Genomic DNA, 9431 nt, shown 5'->3' with positions numbered 1-9431 from the left:
CGAGTGGAACTGAGTAGTGTATTGAAAATTGCAGTGTGCATCTGGTCTACTTGAGGTGCAAACATGTACCAGCAGAGGGAGTCTGATAGGGGGAGAAAATAAAGGACTCATGTTGTGGCAGCTTCTGTAGTTCGAATTCTGAATGTCTCTGAATGAACGTACAGCTGTTTCTGCCCTAACAACTTCATGGGCTGGGATATGTCACCGGTGCTCAGTAAACCCTCCAGGTCAGCAGCCTGCCCCACACCACAATACCATCAACATTTAACCAATATGCAATGGGATAGATATTCAACTTGCCAACCAGATGTAAAACTGTTCTTGCCGGGCTGAAGGCCCATTAGAGAAACTATCCAATGTTCAGTTCAATTAGAGTTTCATTAAGCCTGCTTGTTGCACTCTGAAATCCCCAGTGGCCTATTGACTTTAAACATAGCCAGGCGAGTTAAGGGAGGGAGGGAAACTCAACAAGAGGAAATGAGCATCTTAGAGTTGTATTGATAACCTACCAAAGACCCTGTGGAAGATTTAGTAAAGGAAGAAACCATGTCTGCATCTGAAAGATTTTAATGCTAAATGCTCCTTCACTAGTATAGTTTAGACCAAGGATAGTTCTTGGTCAGCGTTAGTGAGACTCAGATGGAAACTTGCATCCAAAGCATTCAATTCAGCAGACTAGATCCTGATGCATAATGGACCAACTTATGGAAGGACATAGCTAGTAATTCACGGAACAGGTTGCTAGTTTGTCACCACAGGCTTATAGCTTGACCCCCTCCCCTCCCATCCCACGGCACATATCTACTGTTGCTCTTACCATCAGCCATTGGTGCACCGAGTCCTTTCCCCTACCACCCCTGTGCTTGCCAACCCACATGTTGGGCTTCTGGTCAATCAACTGACTGATTTTAAAATTCTCACTCTTCTTTTGAAATTTCTCCATGGCTTTGCCCCTCCCTATCTCTATAATCCCATCCAGCAGCATAAGTCTCTGAACTATCTGCCCTCATGCTCAACCCCAATTTTAACCACTTCACCATTGTTGACAGTTGCCTGGGTCCCAAGCTCTGGAATTCTCTCCCTGCCCCTCTCTGCCCCTTCACTTCACTTTCCATCTTTAAGACGCTTCTTACAATCTACCTCTTCAACCAAGTTTTTTGTCAATGCTGAAAACCTCCGACCTCGCCCGTGGTTGGTATTCTCCAGTCCCGCTGCTGTGAATGGAGGTTTGACTGAATGTCAAATTCTCTGTTCTCATTGGCAGTGGGCACAGCCACAGGCGAGATCGGAGAATTCCGGCCAATATCTCCTGGATTGGAGTCATGTTTAGTTTATAATCCTCCGGTAAAGCATCTTAGGACTTCTTTTGTGCTGAATCTTGTGCTGAGTCGCAAACCGCCCCCCAGTGTAAAAGTCAGAGCTGAATCTAATTTTGCTTGGGCCCCCCAGCCATTTATCAGTCTTCAGGTCAATGTTTGGTTTGAGGTAGATTCTCCTCATTGTTTAATGTTTATTTATTAGTGTCACAAGGTGGCTTACATTAACACTGCAATGAAGTTACTGTGAAAATCCCCGAGTCGCCACACTCCGGTGCCTGTTCGGGTACACTGACGGAGAATTTAGCATGGCCAATGCACCTAACCAGCACAACTTTTGGACTGTGGGAGGAAACCAGAGCACCTGAAGGAAACCCACACTGACATGGGGAGAACGTGCAGACTCCACACAGACAGTGACACAAGCCGGGAATTGAACCTGTGTCCTGGCGCTGTGAGGCTACAGTGTCAGCCATGGAGAGGAAATCCAAGAACTGCCCACTAATCAGAGGGCCAGTCGTACTCTTGTCCCAGTTGTGACACTGCAGTTACTGCAACAGACAGAGAGGAAAATGTTCAGCATTGGAGCCTATTTTATGAGGCAAATCCAGGATCTCCCTGGGACCAGGCTGGTATGTCCTGGCAAGATGTGGGGGTAAGGGGGGGGGGGGAGCAGGTGAGGGTGCAAAGGGGAATGGCACAAAGTTCAACTGGGGAAGGGAATTCAGACCTTAGGAAGTGAAGGGGGCAGGGGGTAGGGTAGGCAGTTTGAGGGGAGGCTCCGATGGACACAGGTCACACTTGCTGAGTGGAGATTTGGTGCAGGTCATCCCCGCTGTGTGTATAATCCCAGTGGTGGTGGGTGGATGTGGTTAAGTGCCTGTTAATTGACATTGACCACTTCAGGGCTCAGTTGACCCATGGGTGAACCAATCATCTGGTACTGTTAAGATCACAGCGGGTTTTGGGTGGGGGCAGATGGGCAGCAGGCACAGGGTCACTGGACTGGCACCCAATTCAACAGCCTCCCCCCATATGTCATTCTGACCCCGAGTAGGGCCATGACATTCTGGCCTTTTATGTTGAAGATCCCATGAAAACATAAGTTGTTGTTGTTGATCTAGTTGCATGTACGTAATTGGGAAAGATCATAATAGTTCATCTATCCAGCAAGTATCTCAGAGATTCCGCAAAACCTCTGATACCCCTTTATCTATTATTTTCACCAGGTATCTGTCCAGCTCTGTCTTGAACCTGGTGATACCATCAGCTTCCCCTAGCAACCCATTCCATACACCGCCACCTTCAGTTTAAAGTACTTCAATCTAAACTGTCTTTCCTCTCTCCAACCTCTAAGTGTGAGGTTATTTCTTCCTGTAATAGAACCAACCGGTAACTATGTTGATGTTTACCTTGTCAACACGCTTCAGGATCGTCATTGCTTTAATCACCTCTCACCATCTGTACCAACTCTCATCCAATGTAAACAATCCCAGCTTTTGATCCCCCTTCTTATCATTCAGGTCCAAACTATCAATTAATATACAGCTTCTGGTATGTAAGCAACTAACAGTGTACTCATAGCTCTCATTATACCATCTAACAAAACAAATACTAACAAAAGCTTGGCAGTTAACTATTCCCTGGTGCATTCTCCGTGGCAATGCCTCTATGAATCAGGGCCCTTTGCCAACCAATCTGCACACTCCACTCATGCAGTATATATTGTTGTTCGTTTCCTATTGGTATTCTTGCATATTTGTCCTGATGAGTGCAGGATTGAAAGCTTCCACAGCATGCCTCTTTTTTCAGCAATAATAGTATGTAATCATCAGTTGGTGGGGAGGAGGGAATGGGTGGGAGAGAGGAAAAAGGGGGAAAGGGGAAGCAAAGGGGGAGAAAATGTAAGGAAAGGATGATAAAGTGAAGGGGAAGAGTGGGGGCGGGGAGAGAAATGAAGAAAGACAATAAAGAAATAAAATGTAGAGGACTGTAAAAAATTAAATAAAATGAAGACAAAAGGGAGTCGAGGTGGGACAGAGCTAATCACCTGAAGTTGTTGAATTCGATGTTGAGGCCAGTAGGCTGTAAAGTGTCCAGCCGGAAGATGAGATGCTGTTCCTCCAGTTTGCGTTGAGCTTCACTGGAACATTGCAGAAGGCCAAGGATAGACATGTGGGCATGGAAGCAAAATGGCAAGCAATCGGAAGGTCAGGGTCCTGATTGCACACAGACTGAAGGTGAGCACCCATTCATGCCCTTTATTCTCTCTATGGACTGCCATTCGCAGCCTTTTCCCTGGTTTCTGTGGCTATGACTCATCTTTCATTCCCTCCCCCTGCAGTATAAATATCTCCCACTTTCTCTGCCTTTGAGCTTTGACAAAAGGTCATCTGGACTCGAAAAGTCAGCTCTTTTCTCTCCTGCCAGACCTGCTGAGATTTTCCAGCACTTTCTCTTTTGGTTTCAGATTCCAGCATCCTCAGTAATTTGCTTTTATCCACTTGAATCGAAAATGGTTTCATGGTCATCAGTCGATTCTTAATTGCAGATTTTTTTTATTGAGTTCAAATTCCACCATCTGCCGTGGCGGGATTCGAATCCGGGTCCCCAGGACATCTTTTCTGGATTAGTAGTCTATTAATAATAAATTAATAATATCACTAGGCCATCGCCTCCCCTAACTATCAGTATTTCAGCATCATATTGAGTATTAGCCGTTATTAGCTTTTGAGAACTATGTACAAGTGTAGAATCTTCAACAATCAAGGCCCTAAGTGCTGGAATTTCTTCTCTACTCCTTTCTGCTTCTGTCTCTCTCTTTTCCCCTTAATGTGACCATTAGGCAACAATTTGGTCCTCTGTGTAACAGTTCTTGATGAGGTTCAATGTCCAATTTTATTTACAAACCTTCTTGTAAAGTACCCTGGGAGGTTTTATTATGTTAAAGCTTCTACATTAATACAAGTTGTTATTTGGAGACTGTCGTTTCAGAATGGCACCAGAGAAAGGTATTTATAGGTAATTTCAACAGACATATTTTTGCAATGAGAACCAACTTAATGTTGCCTTGATCAGAATGCATGTTGCAGTATTAATAGTTTCTTTAATCTCTCACGGGATGTGGTTGTCATTGCCTTTCCCATCCCTAATTACCCTGGTGCAAGGTGGTGGTGAGCTGCCTTTTTGAATATTGTTGCTGCAGGTATATCCATAGTGCTGTGAGGAAGGAAGTTCCAAGATTTTGACTCAGTGACAGTGAAGGAACAGCGATATATTTCAAAGTCAGCATGGCATTTCGCTTGGCTGGGGACTTGTTCCCATCCATCAGCTGTCCTTTTCCTTCGAGGTGGTAGAAGTCGCGGGTTAGAAGGTGCTGTTAAAGGATCCTTGTTGCATTGCCATGGGGCGGATGGGGTAAGCAGGCCACATCTTCCTGGATGGTGTGGATCTTCTTCCGGCCTCGGGTGACTATCTGTGTGGAGTTTGCACATTCTCCCCGTGTCTGCGTGGGTTTCCTCCGGGTGTTCCGGTTTCCTCCTACAGTCCAAAGATGTGCAGGGTAGGTGGATTGGCCATGCTAAATTGCCCCTTCGTGACAGGAGGATTAGCAGGATATATATGTGGGGTTACGGGGATAGGGTCTGGGTGGGATTGTTGTCGGTGCAGGCTCGATGGGCCAAATGGCCTCCTTCTGCACTGTGGGGATTCTATGATTCTTGCGTGTTGTTGGAACTGCACTCAACCTGAGGGTTACCATTGACCAGAAACTGGTGAGTGACTTGGAGGGGAACTTGAAGCTATTTCAATACTATGGCTACAAGAGCAAGTCAAAGTCTGGGAATTCTGCAGCGAGTAACTCACCTCCTGACTCATCAAAGCCTGGCCATCATCCAAAAGGCACAAGTCAGGAGTACAATGGAATACTCTCCATTTGTCTGGATGAGTGCAGCTCCAATAGCACTCAAGGATCTTGACACCATCCAGGGAAAAACAACCCACTTGAATGGCAGCCCTTCCACCATTTTCAACATTCATTCCCTCCAACACCGGTGAACAGTGGCAGCAACGTGTACCATTGATAAGCTGCATTGCTGGAAGTCACCAAGGATATTTAAACAGTACCTTCCACTACCACAACCTTTACCACTTGGAAGGATAAGGGCAACACATGCTTAAGAACACCGCCAGCTTCAAGTTCCCCTCCAAGTCACTCACCAACCTTACTTGGAATTATATCGCCATTCCTTCACTGTCACTGGGTCAAAATCCTGGAACTCCCTCCCTAACAGCACTGTGTGAGTTCCTACAATGCATGAACTACAGCAATTTTTTAAAAACAAATTCAACAAAGCTCCTCACCACCTCCTTCTCAAGGGCAATTTGGGATGGGCAACAACTGCTGGTCCAGCCAGCGAAGCCCACATCCCATGAATGAGTGAATTTTAAAAACAGCAGAGCATTTTCCTCTTGATTCCATTGAATCCAGTTTTGTTTGGGGTCTTTGATGCTGCACTCGTTCAAATGAAGCCTTGATGCTAAGGGCAGTCACCTCTTGAGTTCAGCTCTTTTGTTTATATTTGGGCAGAGCTGGAATGAAGTCAGGGGCTGAGTGACCCTGGTGGAAGCTAAACTGAGCATCAGTGAGTCGGTTATTGCTGAGTGTATGCTGCTTGATAGCACTGTCGACCATCCCTTCCATCACTTTGCTGATTTGAATGATCAAGCTTTTTGTGCACAGGTCATACCTGGACAATTTTCAACATTGCTGGGTAAATGCCAGCGTTGTAGCTGTAATGGAACAGCTTGGCTGTGGGTGCAGCAAATTCTGGAGCTCAAGTCTTCGGTACTATGGCTGGAATATTGTCAAGGTCCATAGCCTTTGCAGTGTCCAATCCCTGCAGTTGTTTCTTGATTTCATGTGGAGTGAACCAAATTGTCTGAAGACTGAGATCCATCATGCTGGGGATCTCACGAGGAGGCTAAAATGGATCACCCACTTGTCACTTCTGGCTGAAGATCGCTGTGAATTCTTCAGTGTGATCTTTTGCACTGATATTGTTGTTTATGGTGCTAAGGGACTGTGTCTGTTTGGAATTTGTATGAACCAAACTCATTTCAGGCGGATCACTTCCCTTGAAATCATTCATGATTCAGGGACATAATTTGGGGACTGGAGGCAGTGGGAGAATGGAAGTCCAGGCAGACACATCAGTCACTGCACCCCTGCCAAATCTACCCAAAGGGGAGCTCAAAGAGATGGAATTTCCATCCAATCCCACCATGGTCCTAGACATCTACAGTCAATGGGGACATAGAATCACAGAATCCCTACAGTGCAGAAGGAAGCCATTCAGCCCATCGACCCTGTACCGACAACAATCCCACCCGGGCCCCATCCCCCATGTATTTACCCTGCTAATCCCCCTGACACTAATTCAACATGGCCAAACCACCTAACCCGCACATCATTGAACTGTGGGAGGAAACCCATGCACTCACGGGGAGAACGTGCAAACTCCACACAGACAGACAGTCACCCAAGGCCGGAATCGAACCCAGGTCCGTGGCGCTGTGAGGCAGCAGTGCTAACCATTGCGCCACCGTGCCACCCTGGACATGGAAGGTTTCCTTCAATGTCCTTGTTTAATTTGAACCTGTAATTCCTGGGTGAAGGGACATTAAGCCTACTCATTCTGCCATTATGTGGAAATGATATAGTTATGATTTTTGGTCAACGTTCATGTCAGCAGCAACTTTCAATAGTGTCCTTGAGAATAGGTTACAATCACAGTAGAGGATTAACAGTTCAGTGTTACAGTCTTGAGAAATCATCTGCAGTTGATAAGAAGGAATGAGATTTCTCGTGCATATTCCACAGTTAATGAAAGGTTAGCACAAAGAACACATTGATATCCCAGCACTCAGTCATATATCTTTATTTTTTTAATGAACAGATATATTTATTAAAAGTTTTGTATTCATATACAAACACTAAAAATAGCTACGCATAAAGTTAGTACTGAACAAGTATGAAGAATAAACAACAGCACATTGTGGAATCTTTGAGATTAAACATCAGTCAAAGATATCTATGGACACTGATGTGATACAGATCCATCACGCGAGTCTCATGTGATATAGGACTGATGGTATCATCACATTGCCATAACGCACACAGTGAGTCAAAAAGTTTTATTGGGAACAGATGACCTGCGACTACATAACATCATGTAAAATATCAGAGAATACCTCCATTTTAAAATTCTCATTCCTCATTTCAAATCCCAGCCTGGCCTTACCCCTTCTCCAGCTGCACAGTCCTCCAAAATCTCTGCAATTCTTCAATTCAGGCCTCTTGTGTACCTCTGATCTTAAATCGCTCCACCACTGGGAGCGATTTAACTGTGTGGGCCCGAACATCTGGAATTCCCTCTCTAACTAGGGATGGGCAATAAATGCTGGCCAGCCAGCGACGCCCATGTCCCATGAATGAATAAACTCTCTCTGCCTAATCATCATCCCTAATACCTCTCTATGTCGTTTGGCATTTGATGATGTTCCCATGGAATGCATATTATTGAATGAAAGACTTGGGGCAGGATCTTCCGGCCACTCTCGCCCCAAAACTGGAAAATCCCACCCGAGGTCAATGGACCTTTCCATGGTCCGCCCCTCACCCCCTTCGATTCCCGTGGCGAGCGGAATGGGAAAATTCACCCCTTGAAGTTATATGGTAACTTCCACAACCACAGCATGTCCCAAAGTACTTCACAGTCAATGAAGTGCTTTGGAAGTGTGGCCATTGTTGTAATGAAGGAACGGCAAACAGTCAATGTGCGCAATGCGAACCTCCCACAAATAGCAAAGTAACGTTCAATCGATCATTTGTTTTTGTGACGGTGATTGAGGGACAATATTGGCCAAGACACCAGGTTTGACTTCCCTGAACTTCTTCAATATGTACTTGTCCCTGTTCACTCAGGGTCTCAGTTTGACATCTCAAGTGAAAGATAGCGGGCGGAATTTATTGCTGACCCTGGAGGCAGGTTTGGAGGCAGGGAGGGTGGAGATTGGGTGGGAGGGCGTGGCTGAGTGCTGCACTGCCTCCACCTGGTTAAGACCAGGCCAGAAGGCTTATCTTTCCGTCTGGATGTTAATTGGGGGTTAAGTGGGCAATTAATATTCGCTTAAGATTCTCATCCTGCCTGCAGTTGCATACAACTAGCGGCGAGTGGGTGGATCTGCCGGCAGGAAGGCTGACAGGTAGCCTGCCAGGAGGCGTCACTCATTCAAAGTCAGTGCTGGGTTGAAGGACCTGGCATAGGGAAGACAGGCTCCAACTGAGAACCAACCCTGTATTTTCTTCCATTCCCCACCCACCCTGCTAGTTGGCAACCCTTCACTGCGATTCCATCCCTGTGACTCCAATCCTGCCTTAACTCACTTTTGTCAGAGTCATCCAGAGTCAAAGCGTTGGCTCTATTCTCTCTACAAGTGCTGTCGGACCTGCTGAGATTTTCCAGTATTTTGAGCGATAGTAAGATGGTTACATCGAAACATAGAAACATAGAAAAACTACAGCACAAACAGGCCCTTTGGCCCACAAGTTGTGCCGAACACGTCCCTACCTTCTAGACCTACCTATAACCCTCCATCCTATTAAGCTCCATGTACTCATCCAGGAGTCTCTTAAAAGACCCTATTGAGTTCGCCTCCACCACCACTGACGGCAGCCGATTCCACTCGCCCACCACCCTCTGTGTGAAAGACTTACCCCTAACATCTCCCCTGTACCTACCCCCCAGCACCTTGAACCTGTGTCCTCTCGTAGCAGACATTTCCACCCTGGGAAAAAGCCTCTGAGAGTCCACCCGATCTATGCCTCTCAACATCTTATACACCTCTATTAGGTCTCCTCTCATCCTTCGTCTCTCCAAGGAGAAAAGACCGAGCTCCATCAGCCTATCCTCATAAGGCATGCCACTCAATCCAGGCAACATCCTTGTAAATCTCCTCTGCACCCTTTCAATCTTTTCCACATCCTTCCTATAGTGAGGTGAACAGAACTGAGCACAGTACTCCAAGTGGGGTCTGACGAGGGTCTTATATAGC

Source organism: Mustelus asterias, chromosome 19 (assembly GCF_964213995.1).
Source record: "Mustelus asterias chromosome 19, sMusAst1.hap1.1, whole genome shotgun sequence".
In the NCBI taxonomy this organism is placed as follows: Eukaryota; Metazoa; Chordata; class Chondrichthyes; order Carcharhiniformes; family Triakidae; genus Mustelus; species Mustelus asterias.
The sequence above is the reverse complement of the archived record's forward strand: the minus strand, read 5'-3'. Positions refer to the sequence as shown.